The following is an 18,836-nucleotide window of genomic DNA, read 5'->3' on the forward strand; positions in this document are numbered from 1 at the left end:
GACCTCAATGCACTTACGGTCCCCCTGAGCTTATTGAAAACATTGTAAATATTTGATAAGTGCTAAGGAATCTTAGTTAGCATCATATGTGAATAATGTTGGTTCAATTTTCTTTATTATTATTATAACGTTTCATATTGTTTGGCCATTATAATTTTCACTGTGAACATTTTTACATTTGTCCATTTCTCCAACGTCATTATTTATTTTAATTTACTACAGTACCTGGAAGAATTTAGTTATTTAAGTAGGTATTATGCTTTACTTGAGCTTGGTGACTGAGTAATGATGTGATCTGGCATGTTTCCCGTTAAGGATCAAGTGGCCGCACAGGCTGCTTAAATTAATTGATTTATGTCGGAATTTGATAAAAGTGGACAAGGTCTATAGGATTCTGGAAAATGGAAGCCAGCCTTGACCAAAGTGTCTGTGTTAATTAACACTCTGCAAAATCGAGGCAGGTAGCAGCTACTCACAGAAAGTTTTCAAACTGCGTTTTGGGAAGTCTAATTCTGGAGTGAATTATACAATGAATGGAAGAGCTTTGGGGAAAGTTGATGGGCAGAGAAATCTGGGTGTGCAGGTCCATTGTACCCTGAAGGTTGCTGCACAGGTGGATATAGTGGTCAAGAGGGCATATCGTATGCTTACCTTCATTGGATGGGGTATTGAGTATAAGAGCTGGCAAGTCATGTTAAAATTGTACAAGACATTGGTTCGGCTGCATTTAGAATACTGTGTACAGTTCAGATGTGGACGCTTTGGAGAGGATGCAGAGAAGGTTTACGAGGATGTTGCCTGGTATGGAAGATGCTAGCTATGAAGAGAGGTTGAGTAAGCTAGGTTTGTTTTCATTTGAAAAAAGCAGATTGAGGAGGGACCTGATTGAGATTTACAAAATCATGAAGATTTTATTTTATTATAATTTTTATAATTATAATAATAATAATTATTATTATTATAACTATTATAAATTATTATAAAATATAAAAATTATAATACACAGGGTGGATAGAGACAAGCTTTTTCCCAGGGTGAAGAGTTCAATAACGAGAGGTCACGCTTTCAAGGTGAGAGGTGAAAAGTTTACATGCAGCAAGTACTTCACATAGAGTGTGATGTGCATCTGGAATGCTTTGCCAGCAGAGGTGGTAGAGACAGGCACGGTAGATTCATTTAAGATGCGACTGGACAGATGCATGAGAAGGTGGGGAGCAGAGGGCTAGGAATTTGGTGACAGGTATAGACAGTAGATTTGGATTGGCTTGGGCTTGGAGGGCCGAAGGGCCTGTTCCTGGGCTGTAAATTTTCTTTGTTCTTTGTTCTGAACAACGTGGTAGCTGCAGATCCTACAATACCCCCCCCCCCCACCCCCGAATTTGGGTTCGAATGTGACAATGGGATGTCGACCCTGGGACAATTGGAAACATTGAGGTGTGTACCAGACACGGAGGTGCCTCGCACCCTTATTTGGAGGAGAGCATGTGTACCCAGTACCTCCAGTAATGGACGCCTAAGGACCATCCTGCCATCAGCGTGCCAACACCTGTTGGGTACAATCAATTAAGATGATCAAAACTGATCCATCCATTGGAAGTTACTCAAAACCCTCCTAAAAGACGCAAAGACTTTGGAGTTTTAGAATCACTGAAAAACCACAGTGAGCGAAGTAACTTGAGAATAACCACAGAAAGGGGAGACACCTCCAAGATGGAAGAATATGCTATCACCATATGGAACATGGCCAAGTTCTAGTGTGATGGTATACAACCATCCAAAGTTAAGTTGATGTATAAGACCGAGTTGTAGTGTTTATTGTTAGTTCATCGTGTATTGTTCTAATATTGTGTTAAATAAATGAATATCATTATTTATTATTATTCAGAGTCGACTCACAGTTCTTTACTAGAAATAAGAGTTCAAACACACTATTTGGTAGGTGCAACAGTGTTTTATGGAATGTTACTGAATTGGAACAGTTGCTGGTTAGTAGTTAAATAATTTTTCATTCAGTTACATTTTCCAGTAGAGTTAATTTATTCCAATATAACGTTTTTTGTTTGTATTTCAACAATAGATAGGAATAAAGTGTATTTTGCATTCAAGCCTAGCAATTTGAACAATCGAATTGCAATGCATTACACTTGCCTTTAGAAAACAAGAATAAAAAAATGGGGTCTAGGCCATACAGTTAATATATTTTGAGGGCTTTCGATTTGGTTCATAACATGTTGAATTTCTGTCAATAAACATCCTTACAGTCCTGAACAATCACGTTTCCAAAATGCAAGAGGATGCACAGACACATTAATCGTTATTATCTTGGACAGGAGTCATTTTGGAATTTTATTCCTCAAACCACCAACTGTCAGTTAAGCCAAAGATAAAGGCCAGGAATTGGGAAAAATTGGGGACAGCACATTTCCTAGGAGACTGAGATGGGAGACTAACGGAGTGGGTGCTGGTGAGTCAGGAAAATAACAGGGACACTCCGCTCTGTTCACTGTTCCCTCAGTGAATCCAATGCTACTAGTCAGACCGACAGAATGCTATCAAATGCCCACACCACACTTCCACATCATCAATATCGCCTAACTCTCACCCAGTCTCAACTCATCTGCTTCTCTGCCCTCTTCAGCATTTTCATCCTGCAGTATTAAGCACTGTGCTTGGAGATGAGCTGTCTTACCTTCTGTGCTTCGTCTCCAAATGGCTCCAATTAATCAGATCCCTTTCCTTGACATCTGTCTCAAGGAATGAGGTAGACTCTTACCTGAACGGATATCCCCTGTAGTGGGTCAATGTGCTGCATTTATTATAAAAAAGAACTGCAGTTACTGGAGAGCTGAAACAGAACACAGAAATTGTTGGGGAAACCCAGCAGGACGAGCAGCATCTCTGCGGAGAAAGCAGAGTGAACCTTACAACTCCAGTAATACCTCTTCATTCTAAGGAATTCTGATGCTAATGTTGCCAGACATGTTGAGCTTCACTAGCAACTTCTTTTGTTTCGAATCCCTACAGCGTGGAAACAGGCCCTTTCGCCCAACAAGCCCACATTGACCCTCTGAAGAGTAACCTCCCCAGACCCAATCCCCATCATGCGACATTTACCCCTAACTAATACACGTAGCCTACACATCACTGAACACTATGGGTGATTTAGCATGGCCAATTCACCTAACCTGCACATTTTTAGATTGTGAGAGGAAACCGGAGCACCTGGAGAAAATCCACACCGTCACCTGAGGTGGGAATTGAACCTAGGTCCCAGGCACTGTGAGGCACCGTGCCATCCTTTTTAAAATTTCCTCCACATTCATTGGGTCACATTCATGGTCTTGCTAAGTGTGTTTGAGAATAGTGAGGCTAGCACTGGCAGAGCAATTTTGGTACTGTGGCGAGCATAGCTGCCTTCCCAACAGTTGAGTTGTGTTTGATTCCTGGCCATCACACTTTTGCACTTTTAAAGCGATTGTCAACTGACAACCCCAAAATTAAATCAATGAGACCCATCTCTTAGATGTTCTCCAAACGTTTCCAAATTTTATGAGATGTACCAGCTGCTTTATGTTTCCAGAACTGGTAAGACTCTGAGTATTCTATAAATGGTTATTTCAAGAGTTATTGATTAATCCAGGAGAATCAGTGTGGATTTCTAAGTGAACTTGAAACATTTTTCTTTGAAAAAACAAGATTGATTGATAGAGGAAGTGTTTGCGACTGAGCTCAAGTAGATGAAACAATAGTGCTGCTCATGCTTGTCTGCAAACTTCAGAGCGTTAGACTGAAGATCTAATCTGGTTCAAGCATTGTTTTGGAAAAACGTTTATTGGGCTTTACTGAGACAAAGATGAAACGTCATTGGTTTCCCTCTGTGCAAAAATCTGTCCTCAATTTCCTGGCCCTAACTGACAATGTGACAAGTTAGATTGATCATGAGGCCAATGTGAATGGTATTGATAGATCCTCTTTGTGTGACTGGGAAGTTGAATCAAAACGTTTCCTCAGGATTCATAAACAAAAATAAAAATTGGTGGAGAAACTCAGCAGGCCTTGCACCATTTGAGAAGAAAAACCAGGGGTTAACATTTTGAGTTCAGTAATTCCTGTTGGTAACTGAAGAGTTCTGTTACTGGTGCTGTCAATCCTGCTCCGTCTTGACACCATTCTTAAAATTTTTCTTTCAGATTTTGTGAATGTGCCATGATAAGGACCTGGTGAAGAGTGTACAGTGGTAATGGGGGATGGGGGTACAGTGGTGAATGTAGCTGCTTTCCAAGTACCGTAGTTGACATGGATTTGACTCTCAGCCATCACAAGGTTCAATTCTAAATCGATCAACAGAAGATCTCCAAAACGAACTAAGCTTATCAATCGTTCACTTGATCTAAAAATACACGAGCGTTTCATTCTCGTGAAAACAGAACATAACAATTATAACCTTATTTTTCATAATGATATTCATCTGAGAATTCCAGTGAGGAATCGAGAAATTAATGCTCGGCTTCGCTGAATTTCTGAAATTTTACCCTCTGATACCTTCCATGCCATATTTCAAAATGGATTCCTGCACAGAGATTCCTTTAATACTGTGACAGTGTGAAACTGATCGCACTGGGAATCTCCAATCATCGCAGAAGCTGCTGCAAACACTTAGCAAGTCTGGCAGCTTCTGGAGAGGGAAGGGGGAGGATTAAAGTCTCAGCTCTATAAAAGGTAAAAATAAACCTGTGGCTACAAATATTCAGAGATCGTGTGACTTCTAGTCTTACATGATATTAACGCTTTGTATATTTTATCCCTTTCAAACTCAGTTTCTTTTGTAAAATATTGCCTAATGACGAATACAATAGCAACTGGACACATCCACAAATGCCCAAACACTTTGTTATATCTAATCGGTTGTTTTATTTCTCAATGTGAATGTGCATCAATCTGAGTGCTCAGTGTACAGACAGAGTCTGTATGCTCACATGAGCTGCTTCATTGACCCTGACAGATTCAGAGCATTTCTGCAGGGTGGCTGCAGTTCCCATTTGCGGCCAGTAGTGGTCACTAACCTGCTGAACAGTGAGGTTCCCGGATCAGAGAGATGGAGACAACAATTAATATTGTCCTTGTGTTGGACAGTGTGAGGGAGGGAGAAATAATCTGCGAGGGAGGGGATCGGCTACTATTTCATTTCCAGGGCTGGGAAACTAACTGGATAAAACTCTGATAGACAAGACAAAGTCACAGGCAAACAGGTTAGTGAATAAGGCGTTGGTAAATTTGCCTTTATTGGTCAGTGCATTGAACATAGGAGTTGGAAGATCATATTGCAGCTGTACAGGGTATTTTACATTTCATGTTGACTCCTGGCCAGTGAAATTGAAGGTATAAAGCACAAGTGTAAGGATGTCAGGATGAAGCAACACAAAACACTGGTTAGGTCTCTTTGAGACCAGTTGTCTGGTTTCAGTATGGCTGTTTAAGATGCTTCCAACAGGGTTCAGAAAATATCTCGACCATATTTGACAGATGTTGGTTATCTGCATGGAATGGAGAACCTTAAATGTGTTTTTTATTTCTGAAAATTGAAGTTTGCCTGGAGATTTCAGTGAGATACTCCATAACATAATGAGCTTGGACAGAGTATGTGGAGTTAAGCTGTTGTAATTAGGGAAGTGTCAGGAACAAGCCAACAGTAGTGTGGAATGCCTGACAAAGGATCAAAATGCAAATGAGGAAAAATGAGTTGTATCACAATTTGTCATCTACTGACATTTGCTCCGACTTTTTTTAGCATAGTCAGGTTAACTCAGGGAAATAAAGTGGGAAATTATCAGCAATTTGAGCGAATTAATTCCCATTTTAGTGAAACTAGGTGTTGAAATTAGCCAGGTTATCATTGCAGACAGCCCTCACAAACACAATGGGTGCATTATTTTGTTCGGTACTGTAACAATTTTAGCATTCTATGATTCTAAATTATGATGGTTTGTTTCAAATCACCATTTCCCCTTCACCTGTTGTAACAGGCTGCAATTTCTCTGTTCCTGGAGACAAAGTTGAAACTGAGTAATTTAAAAATATCATATCATGACCAATTCCTCCATCAGGCAAGTTTTTTGTGGCCAGTTTGACAGCAATGTCAGCTGCCAATTACACAGAGACAGTGTTCTATTGGACAGGTTTAACACAAAGTCAGGGCGAATTCATGGTGATCTGTTGATGTGAACAGATCAAATAGCACATTGTAACACATTGTGTATCGTAGTTTGAGAGGAGCTACTCCAGCCATGCTCCATTGACAGTGTCTCGATCTTGAGAGTCCACAATTGAGTGTGAATCTGAGCCAGTAGATGCCCATCCCTTATGTTCCAATTTATCTACCGGTCTGAATCATGTTAATTATTTCATTGTTGTGCAGGGCATCAAGTGTGTCTCCTTCTTGTTACATTGACGATGTGTTTCAATGCTATCCACCACTCCCTGTGCCGTGGCAGGTTCTCTTTGGTTTCTTGGCTTCTGGTTTGTGACATGAAGGCTCCATCAGCGATCCCAGTATGGCATGACATGCCAAACATTTCTGAGCAATTACTGGTGTCAACAACTACTTATGATTTGGGGGTCCTGAAGTACTTGGGGATATGATGCATCTATTGCATCACGTCTAGATCGGAGCATCAACCTTTCTAAAGTATGTATGAATATTGTACAGGTGCTGCACATATTTAAAAGGATGATTCGAGGAACAGGGCTATTAGCTCTGGTGATAGCTTTGGGAAGCTGACATTTCTATTTAGGTTGAAAGTGTTTTTTTTTAATAGGCATCCTCAAAACTGTGGGTAATCCGGCCAGAGAAAATGGAATTAAAACTATCCCACTCTCAGAGAGCTGGAAAACAAACGGACACTCAGGTTATTGTCAAAAGAACAACTGGAAGAATGAGATGATTTTTAAATTAAAAACACAGATACTTTGCGAGGAGTGAACCATCTGAGCCTGGCTTGGCACCATGTAATGCCAGAATGCGATTGAATCAGTAACTGACAAAAGCAAATTGTTGCCGTGACAGGAGAGTGAACGTGAGGTGACCAGAATTTCTCCTGCAGAGAGAGGGAATGGACATGGTATAATGAAAGGTCAATTGCATTGCTGCAAGTAATCTAGGATAATGTAAATTATTTGAGACATAGGTAATAACGGCCTGTGGTAGAGAGGGTTTGCTACTGTTAGAGATTAATATAATTAATGATGACTACTGACATCACCGAGGCAATGTGAAGTACATTCCCTCAACACCACCTTGCTAGACAAAGATCAAACACTAATTACAAAGCAAATTTAGATTTTAATGGTGCATTAAGGAATAGGAAAACATAGTTGATGCAGCAAACAAAATAAACATCTATAGACTAGAAAATAATACAAATATTTATCTTAAGGCAGCATTAGCAAAACAACAAACTGCCTCTTTGTTCATAAAGTGGTGTGAGTTACTATTTTTCGAATGAGACACGGTCCACATGTCCTTCAAGTTATATGATCCAATAACAATTAACACAGCTTCCAATTCTGCTTCTTTCCTCAATGAGTTCAGACGTATCCAGCCACAGTTCAATTTCAGTGATAAACATCTTCTACCAACTCAGGATTATAAAGTTGTTGTCATTATAGTTGCAGCATCAATCTCCCCGTGGATATCACCCAGAACATAAATGATCATAGAATGGAATACCTACTATGTAGAAACAGGCTGTTCAGCCCAACAAGTCCACACCGACCCTCTGAAGAGTAATCCACTCAGACCCATTCCCCTGACACATCCCTGAACACTATGGGCAATTTAGCATAGCCAATTCACCTAACCTGCACATCTTTGGACATTGGGAGGAAACCGGAGCACCCGGAGAAAACCCACACAGACATGGAGAAAACATGCAAACTCTACACAGACAGTCACCTAAGATGACTGTGTGCTGTGAGGCAGTAGTGCTAACCACTAAGCCACTGTGCCGCCCCAACCACTGAGTCACCATGCCACCCTGGTCGCTGACCAAATGAGCCAACATGCTAGCCTGGAAAAGACCAGACAATGCAATACCTCAGAGTTTAGTGCATGCATATCACATGCAACAAGAAAGGATTACCATTCTCAACGCTGAAAATGTATCCACCAATTCAATTAGCCAGGAAAGTTTCCGACATGATCCTTACCATCATAATAATTTATTGTAGCTGTTGCTCCTGATGTGGTCTCCTCTACATTGGGAAGACTGGACGCCTCCTAGTAGAGCGCTTTAAGGACACTCGCATCAATCAACCACACCGCTCAGTGGCCCAACATTTCAACTCCCCCTCCCACTCTGCCGAGGACATGGAGGTCCTGGGCCTCCTTCACACCCACTCCCTCACCACCCGACGCCTAGAGGAAGAACGCCTCATCTTCCGCCTTGGAACACTTCAACCCCAGGGCTTCAACAGTTTCGTCATTTCCCCTTCCTCCACCTCACCCCAGTTCTAAATTTCCAGCTCAGCACTGTCTCCATGACTTGTTCTACCTGCCTATCTTCTTTTCCACCTATCCACTCCACCCTCCTCCCTGACCTATCATCTTCATCCTCTCCCCCACTCACCTATTGTAGTCTGTGCTACTTTCTCTCCACCCCCAATCTCCTCTCATTGATCTCTCCATCCTTCAGGCTCTCTGCCTGTATTCCTGATGAAGGGCTTTTGCCCGAAATGTCGATTTTACTGCTCCTCGAATGCTGCCTGAACTGCTGTGCTTTTCCAGCACCAATAATCCAGAATCTGGTTTCCAGCATCTTCAGTCATTGTTTTTACCCAGTGGATCTCGTAAACCCAGTGTTCTCACATTCCAGCGAATATCTATTTTTATGTAGTTGAATTGATAGCAGCACATTTACTCGTTCTTACTTTAGGTAACATGACAATAAAAGGGTTTAGAACTTGTTAATCTCCTTTATACAGTGTAGTTTTCAGGTTCTGTTTGCTATGACTGTTGAATATTAAGTATCCCATTGTCAGCTTGGGTAACTATTGAGGTACACATATTGACCTTTCCAATTTTGGGAAGGATGAAATTTGAGAAATCATTTTCTTCTTTTTGAATCATACAGCACAGAAACAACTCATTTTCCCAACCTGTCCATGCTGATCACATATCTTTAATTAGTCGAGTCCCATTTCCCATCATTTGGCCTATATCCCTCTAAACCCTTCCTATTTATATACTTATGCCTTTGAAATGTTCTAATTTTACCCACCTCCACCACTTCCTCTGGCAGCTCGCTCCATACATGTCTTGACTTAAAGTTGCAATCCGCAGTTGTAATCTGTTGTTTGCTGATGGAGTGTGTTCCTACTAATGGAGACATATGCTATGGTGGAGCATACAGTTTTGAATTTCAAAATGCAGGATCTAATCAGTTAAGAATCAATGGTCTGTTCTCTCTAACTTCTTAAACATTGGATTTTTCATGATCGGCTTCATTCCGCTTCCCCTGTCTCACAATGCAAGTTGTTTGTTTCTGAATGAGTCCAGAGCTACACACTGAAGTCTATTTTCCTTTCCGACAGTGGCTATCCACTTGTCTCTAAAATATATAATAGACCAGAGCATTCCTTATACCCACAGTTGATATGACCCATTCAATCATTTTCTGTTCTAATGTCTCTTGATGATTTCCCACAGCTTCCCTCTGAAGGTGCAAGTTGGATGTTATTCATTAAACTCTACTTGTTCACTATCCTAATTGGAATTCCTCCCCCATCCCATTGGCAATCACTTGTCCCAGGTGTTCCTGTTTCAACTCTGATTCTGGAATATTTTACAGCTGTTTTAACCCTTTATCCATTTGTTACTGTCAGCCGGATAAACTGGATATTGCTTTGTTTTTCTCTCTTTACCAAAACATACTGCATAGCTTCGCCTGGCCAATCCCAGGCTTTTTCATTACCTTCTTCCACGTTGATGGCATTCCTGGACCTATTTTTATATAATGAAGGTGTAAGTGGCTGATATTTCAATGGCAAGAATATAGTGCTGGTAAAGCACAGAAGACCAGGCAGCATCCAAGGAGTAAGTGAATCAACATATCAGGAATGAAGCTTCTGAGCTTCTGAGAGATAAATGGGAGGCGGGGGGGGGGCTGGGGGGAAGGTAGCTGGGAATGCGATAGGTAGATGAAGGTGAGGAGCAGGTGATAGGTCGGAGAGGAGGGTGGAGCAGATAGATGGGAAGGAAGACAAATAGGTCAAGATGGTCGTGCCGAGTTGGAGGCTTGGGATTGGGATAAGGTGTCTGGAGGGGAAGCGGGAAAACTGACGAAATCCACATTAATCCCATTGGTCCCAAGGCAGAAGACGAGGCAATCTTCCTTCAGGCATCAGCTGGTTAGGGTTTGGCAATGGAGGGGGCCCTGGACCTGCATGTCCTTGTTGGAGTGGGAGGGGGAGTTGAAATGTTCAGTCACGGACAGTAGGGTTGGTTGGTGCGGGTGTCTCAGAGATGTTCTCTGAAATGATCTGTAAGTTGATGACCTGTCTCCCCAATGTAGAGGGGACAACATCAAATGCAACGGATGCATTAGATGCCATTTGTGGAGGTACAGTAAATTTCTGTTGGATGTGGAATGATTCTTTGGGGCTTTGGACGGAGGTGAGGGGGGAGTGAGCTGTGGGCGCAGGTTTTGCTCTTGCTGTGGTGGCAGGGGAAGGTGCAATGAATGGGTTGAGAGATGGTGGGGGGGAGTTGATCTGACAAGGATGTTGCCTGACCTGCTGTGCTTTTCCATCACCACACTCTCGACTCTGATCTCCAGCATCTGCAGTCCTCAGTTTCTCCTAACTGACATCTCAGTGGGGAAGCATTTTGCAGACAATGATCAGAACTCAAGATTAATATGGAAAAAGACGAGGACAAGAAATCAAATTTCAAAACTGGCCAAGGTCAAATTTTAATAAGATTGGGTGTGATGGACAGAGAGTAGACACTTTTAGGGAAATCCATGTCAGAGCAGTGGGATGCAATCAAGAAGTAAATAGGGAGATTACAGGGCCAACATGTTCCACTAAAGATGGACAGTGGTATTCACAAATACTGTGAACCCTGCATACTGGAGAATATACAGGATTAGTTTACTGACAATACAAAAATTATTAAAGGTCTAAATAATGAAGAGTATAGCCATAGATTATAGAATGGTGCAAATGGACAGGTGAGATGAATTGATCAGTGGAAAATAGAATTTAATACGAGTAAATGTGAGCTGTTGCACTTAGGGTGGATATGCAAGGGAAGCGAAAACCTGGTGAATGGTAAGAACCTGAGACACACTGAAAATCAGAAGGAGCTTGCTGCACATGAACACCTTAAGGTAGCAGGACAGGTTGATAAAATGGTTAAGAAGATATAAGGAATATTTTACCTTTAATTGCATTTAAGAGCAGGGAAAATATGCTGAAACTGTATGAAATATTGGCTAGGCCACAAACTAGAGTACTGTGTGCAGTCTGGAATCCACATGATAGGAGTATTTTGATTGCCCTGGAGGGGGTGCAGAGATTTCCAGGATGATTCCAAGATTATAAAGAGAGATTGGATGGACGAAGGTTGTTTTCCTTGGAGCAGGGAAGGTTGATGGGAGGACATGATTTGGATGTATGAAATCATAAGAAGCACAGACAACATGGAAAGGAAATCCTTTTTCACCTTTGTGGGCAGTTCAATGATCCTCATGTATGCACCCTCAAATTTCTGCGACCATATGTATGTCGAGGAGTCTCTTAAATGTCCCCAGTGACCCTGCCTCCATAACTGCTGCTGGCAACGCATTCCATGCTCTCACAACTCGCTGTGTAAAGAACCCGCCTCTGACACCCGTCTATACTTTCCTCCAACCAGCTTAAAATTATGACCCCTCATGTTAGTCATTTCTGCCCTGGGAAATAGTCTCTGGATATCGACTCTATCTATGCCTCTCATGACCTTGTATACCTCAATGAGGTCCCCTCTTCTCCTCCTTTTCTCCAATGAAAAATGTCCGAGCTCAGTCAACCTCTCCTCATAAGATAAGCCCTCCAGTCCAGGCAGCATCCTGGTAAACCTCCTCTGAACCCGGTCCAAAGCATCCACATCTTTCTTATAATCGGGTGACCAGAACTGGACGCAGTATTCCAAGTGCGGTCTAACCAAAGTTTTATAGAGCTGCAACAAGATCTCATGACTCTTAAACTCAATACCCCTGTTAATGAAAGTCAAAACACCATATGCTTTCTTAACAACCCTGTCCACTTGGGTGGCCATTTTAAGGGATCTTTGTACCTGCACCCCAAGATCCCTCTGTTCCTCCACACTGCCAAGAATCCTATCCTTAATCCTGTACTCAGCTTTCAAATTCGACCTTCCAAAATGCATCACATCGCATTTATCCAGGTTGAACTCCGTCTGCCACCTCTCAGCCCGTCTCTGCATCCTGTCAATGTCCTGCTGCAGCCTACAACTCTATACTGTCAACGACACCTCCAACCTTTGTGTCATCTGCAAACTTGCTGACCCATCCTTCAATCCCGTCATCCAAGTCATTAATAAAAATTACAAACAATAGAGGCCCAAGGACAGAGCCCTGTGGAACACCACTCACCACAGACTTCCAGGCAAAATATTTTCCTTCTACTACCACTCGCTGTCATCTGTTGGCCAGCCAATTCTCTTTCCAGACAGCTAAGTTCCCCTGTATCCCATTCCTCCTGACCTTCTGAATGAGCCTACCATGGGGAACCTTATCAAATGCCTTGCTGAAGTTCATATACACCACATCCATAGCTCGACCCTCATCAACGTTTCTAGTCACATCCTCAAAGAACTCGATAAGGTTTGTGAGGCATGACCTGCCCCTCACAAAGCCATGTTGACTGCATTTAATCAAGCCATGGTCATAAATCCATAATCAAGCCATGGTCATGGACCATCCAGATGGTCATAAATCCTATCTCTCAGAATCCTTTCTAACATCTTGCAGTCGACAGACGTGAGACTGACTGGTCTGTAATTGCTGGGGATTTCCCTATTTCCTTTCTTGAAGAGAGGAATTACATTTGCCTCTCTCCAGTCCTCACGTACGACTCCAGTGAAGGGCGAGGATGAAAAGATCTTCGCAAGTGGCGAAGCAATTGCATTTCTCGTTTCCCAAAGCAGCCGAGGACAAATCTGGTCCGGACCTGGCGACTTGTCAATCTTAATATTTGACAAAATTTTCAGCACATCAGCTTCCTCTATCTCTATCCATTTCAGCATGCACACCTGCTCTTCAAAGGTTTCATTCACTATAAAGTTCGTTTCTTTTGTAAAGACAGAAGCAAAAAACTCATTTAGGGCTTCCCCTACCTCCTCAGATTCCACACACAAATTCCCTATGCTATCTCTGATCGGCCCTATTCTTTCTTTGACCATTAGATTAGATTACATTACAGTGTGGAAACAGGCCCTTCAACCCAACAAGTCCACACCGACTCGCCGAAGTGCTACCCACCCATACCCCTAACCTAACACTACGGGCAATTTAACATGGCCAATTTACCTGACCTGCACATCTTTGGACTCTGGGAGAAAACCGGAGCACCCGGAGGAAACCCACGCCGTCGCGTGCAAACTCCACACAGTCAGTCGCCTGAGGCGGGAATTGAACCCAAGTCTCTGGTGCTGTGAGGCAGCAGTGCTAGCCACTGTGCCACCGTGCCGCCCACTCTCTTATGCCTCACATAAGTGTACAATGCCTTTGTGTTCTCCCTCATCCGTTCTGCCAAGCCTTTCTCGTGCCCCCTCCTGGCTCTCATCAGACCATTTTTGAGCTCCTTCCTTGCCTGTCTGTAATCCTCTAGAGCTGAGCTTGACCCTAGCTTCCTCCACCTGATGTAAGCTACCTTTTTCCTTTTGACGAGAAGCTCCACTGCTCTCGTCATCCAAGGTTCCTTTATCTTACCCCTTCTTGCCTGTCTCAGAGGGATATATTTATTAATCACTTGCAACAACTGTTCCTTAAACAGTCTCCACATGTCTATAGTGCCTTTACCATGGAACAATTGCTCCCAATCCATGCTTCGTAACTCATGTCTAATCGCATCATAGTTTCCTCTTCCCCAATTAAATATCCTCCCATTTTGCCTAATTCTCTCCTTCTCCATAGCTATGTAGAATGTGAGGCAGTTGTAGTCACTATCACCAAAATGCTCTCCCACCACAAGATCTGATACCTGCTCCGGCTCATTTCCGAGTACTAAGTCTAGAATGGCCTCTCTCCTCGTCGGCCTGTCAACGTACTGAGTTAGGAAACCCTCCTGAACACACCTTACAAAAACAGCTCCATTCAAATCTTCTGTTCGAAGGAGGTTCCAATCAATATTGGGAAAGTTAAAGTCACCCATTACAACAACCCTACTACGTCCACACTTTTCCAAAATCTGCCGAGCTATACTTTCTTCCATCTCCCTGCTGCTCTTGGGGGGCCTGTAGTAAACCACTAAAGAGGTGACTGCTCCCTCGCTGTTCCTAATTTCCACCCATACTGACTCGGTAGACAGATCTTCCTCAACAATGGAAGCTTCTGTATCTGTGATACCCTCTCTCTGATTAGTAGTGCTACACCCCCTCCTCTTTTTCCCCCCTCCCTATTCTTTTTAAATGCTCTAAACCCTGGAACATCCAGCAACCATTCCTGCCCCTGAGAAACCCACCTTTACATTTTAAACTGAATGATGAACAGCATATTAGTAATTTGCTAAAACTTGCAGCAATCCACATTGAAAGTAATTTATTCAGTGTTAATTCACTGTACTTCTTGGATGTTATGTTGATAATTGAGGAGAGGTAATGCAGCTTTGCAGGGGCTGGCAACGGAGCAGTGTGGCAGTTTGTTTGTGTTACCTCTATCTCCATGCATTCACAATACTAATTCAACTAACGTTATGTACCCCTTTGTCTCCATCATATTTTCAGAAGATTGGTGTTCACGCTTGACCAGAATTACAATGATCTCACATCCCTCATTTTTCACGGTGCTTATACATTAAGTAATTGTTTCTGCTTGGAAATCACATTTTAACAACATGTATTATCACTGCCTAGGATCGTCATCCCTTTGTAATTGAAATACATCTGCCCTCAAACTGAACATTAAAAAAACTTTCCTCTTCAGTCCCCAGTACTCCTTTTCTCTGGCATGACAATTGATTTAAATCTGATCTTTTTTGTTAGTTCACAGCTATGATGACTCTGAATAAGTTGATGATGTAACTCACTGTAGTGAGTTACCTATCTTTTTGGAAGGTAGGGAATGGCCTCCAGGTGACTCCAGATCCACAACAATGTAATTGAATTGTAATTCCTTACTTAGTAATGGGCAATATATGCTGGCCTAGCCAGTGGTGTCAACATTACATTATCCAGTTGTGTCGACTGTTCTTGAGCGAATCACGGGCTGGATGCAGTGAAGTTCACCCTTGCATGCTTCCATGGGTAGCTTTTGGATTGATGTCCTAGATTCCATTTGCTGCCTGTTTCTATTCAAGCCAGAATTTGGTAAATTGAATTGGCAAGTTACTGATTTGCAGTTGTGTTCATATTTTCTTAAACTTCTGGCTGATTTTATCTTGCTGTTTGTAGCTACCATTCAGATTGCTTGGATACTTTTTTGGAAGTTATGCTCGTTAATATCCAGTCATTTTTCCATTATCTTTCTGACAATAAATTCCATGGAGAATATGATCTTCTCCCAGGGAAGGTGAGATCTTCTTACGTGCACAACACTCTATCTAGTAGCTATGGCAACAGCAGATCACTGGTCATTTTCACTGAGGTCATACTGAGGTAATTGAATTTTTATTCTTATCCGTTATGTTTACTGAACAACAAATCTGTTTGCAGTGTTATCAATGTCCTGATCCGTGCATCCATCTATCTACTTCACTGTCACATTCACCTTCGCTTTGTCAGTTTTGTTGCCACAAACTGAAAACTAAATACTGTACTAGGAATTCTGTACTGCAATTCTGTCAACAATCGACATTCTGTTTTTTTTAAAAAATGTTCCTTGGCATTTTAAGTTTGAGCTTAAAAGATAATCAGGAACATACCATTTTACTGCAGGAACAAGCAAAGCTATTTACTGACCCTTGCTGGATTGGATTCCATTCATCTGCTGGGGCTTTAATCCCATTCTGTTTCGTTGTGTTCTTCAATGTTCTGACAGTTGCGCACGTTTTATATACAAGTCAAGTCTGTAAGGGACTTTTAGATTGTATTTCCTACAGTATGGAAACAGGCCCTTCGGCCCAACATGTCCACACCGACACTCCAAAGAGTAAGCCACTCAGACCCATGCCCCAACTTTGTATTTACCCTTGACTAATGCAGCTAACACTATGGGCAATATAACGTGGCCTATTCACCCGAACCTGAACATCTTTGGATTGTTGGAGTAAACCAGAGTACCCAGAGGAATCCCACACAGATGCGGGAAGAACGTGCAACTCCACACACACAGTCGCCCGAGGTGGGAATCAAACCCAGGTCCTTGGTGCTGTGAGGTAGCAGTGCTAACCACTGAGTCACCATGCTGCCAATGACTGAGGGGTCATAGTAAGGAAGACGAGCAGAGTTACCCCAAGATGAAGAGTAGAATTAAGGCAGTGATTTACTCTTCACAATATCTGGAAAGATCATCATTCTCTGGCTGTTATATGTTTCATATATTTTTTGGTGCCCCAGATCAATTAATGGATAATGACTATGAAATCTTTGAACAATTTGAATACGTACTGCAAATGTAAGTTGCTGCACAAATAATCTTATTTACATGGGGCCTCTGTCCAACATCAGAGCTTAGTTCAAAAGAATGATGACATACACAGTTTCCAGAATTATTTAACTAATCACTGCATAAATCTGACAAAAGCTCAAAAATCAGTGGGTACGGGGTAAGAAATGACCATTGAGGACCAAAGGCAACCATTCTAGGAGATGCACATCTGTCAGAAAGATAACAGAAGATGCAATATCTAGCAGACATCAAAGAGAACAAAAAGAAGATGAAGATAAGGACATAGGTTTCCCAATTCAAGGTAACACTTCTGTTCGGAAGAAGGGTCACTGGACCCGGAACATTAACTGGGATTTCTCTCCCACAGATGCTGCCAAACCTGCTGAGTCTTTGCAGCAATTTCTATTTTGGTTTTTGTTTCACATTTGGGAGACCAGTGGAATTGGGCTGCACGTACTGCAGAGACTAAAGATCAGTGGAGCAAGGGCCAGAGGCAAGATTCACCCAAGACTACCAGAAGTGAAATGGCAGGAGCAGGGTGTCTGCTTCCTCCTGTACCATAGAAAGCTAACCATGATCCAAAGTGTCACTTGCAGCTCTGCTCGTTCAATTTCCAGCTCATAGCATTCAGGGAAACAAAAAGAACATTTCAGTTTTCAAAATGGACATCAATAGAGATGCAGGACTACTTTCCATGTCAATAAAAATGGCCTCAATTATTAATGTAGTGCTGATTCTCACACCAGTATTTGGTGTTGAAGGAATTCTTTTCTCCAGATGCCTCGTGAGACTGCTTGGTGATTGGGAGTTGGAGGGAGATGGGAGAAAGTCGAGTAATCTGGGCAGATTATAAACATCATGATTGCTCTCATTTAAAACATGAGTCCAAGGAGTCTCCCCAAGGGATTGGGAGGAAAATTGGAGCTGGGTCCATCAACTGACACTGCATTCAACATTGGGGGCATTCTCATTGCTTGATAGCTGTTGACAAACTCCACCACTTTCTGGGAATTGCCTCAGGTTGACCCAGAAAAATCCCAATGACAGATTTGAAACTGAAATTTAGATAACTTCGAACCATGTCTCAGCATCAAGAGGGATTGCTTCCATTTAATTATTGTATCATCTCATATGTTGTGTAAATCTTCCATCACACTGTTGTCATATCATTACTGGGAATTTCAAATTCAGATGAGGCATGGTTTTAGTGTCAGTAAGCTTCATGTCATCAAAATGATTGCTGTCCATCATGTAACACCTGCCACACATAGTTTCTAACTAAACTGCATTGTCTCCAGAAACATCTACATTCCAACATGGTCTGGTTTTCAAGTCTGTCAATGATTTCACGCAATCTTTCTTTCAAACATCTGCACGCTTGCATGACTTTCTATTCCTGTAAAAACCTCCAGGCTGGAAAATTCCCTATTTCAGTACTCCTTCCCAACCACATCCTACTTTCCTGACTATGTCATACTTTGCAATTTACTGAACCCAATTCCCCTATTATACACATTCAAACAAATCCGGCCTTCACCATCTTCTGCAACCTGCTCCAAACACTACACTCCTCCTGATCTCTGTAACATCTTCCAGCCTCACTGTGTTTATTATTTGTATTAGCCTCCAGTGTTCCTGCATCTATCCCTTTCTCTGCCCTTCTGCAGTCCTAATCCATCATTATTATGGTAAGCACTTCCATGCTCACAGAACTTCTCTTTCCCTTTGGCCTTCTCCAGATTCACTTCCTCTTATTCCTGCAAATAATTCCAGACTCACAAGCCTCTCGGCCTCTGTGATCTTCTCCAAACTGATTCATGCACAAATGCGGTCATCATATTTGGTCTCACAATATTGTCTAAACCCATGCCCTTCTGCAACCCTCCTGTGTAAAAGTCTGAGTAGTATAGACAGGTAGATTGGACAAAATGTTTCCTCTAAGTAAGGGAGTCAGTAACCAATGCACACAGATTTAAAGTAAGGGGATTTGAGCAAATTTGTTTTCACCCA

The sequence above is a fragment of the Chiloscyllium punctatum genome, chromosome 21 (genome assembly GCF_047496795.1).
Source record: "Chiloscyllium punctatum isolate Juve2018m chromosome 21, sChiPun1.3, whole genome shotgun sequence".
In the NCBI taxonomy this organism is placed as follows: domain Eukaryota; kingdom Metazoa; phylum Chordata; class Chondrichthyes; order Orectolobiformes; family Hemiscylliidae; genus Chiloscyllium; species Chiloscyllium punctatum.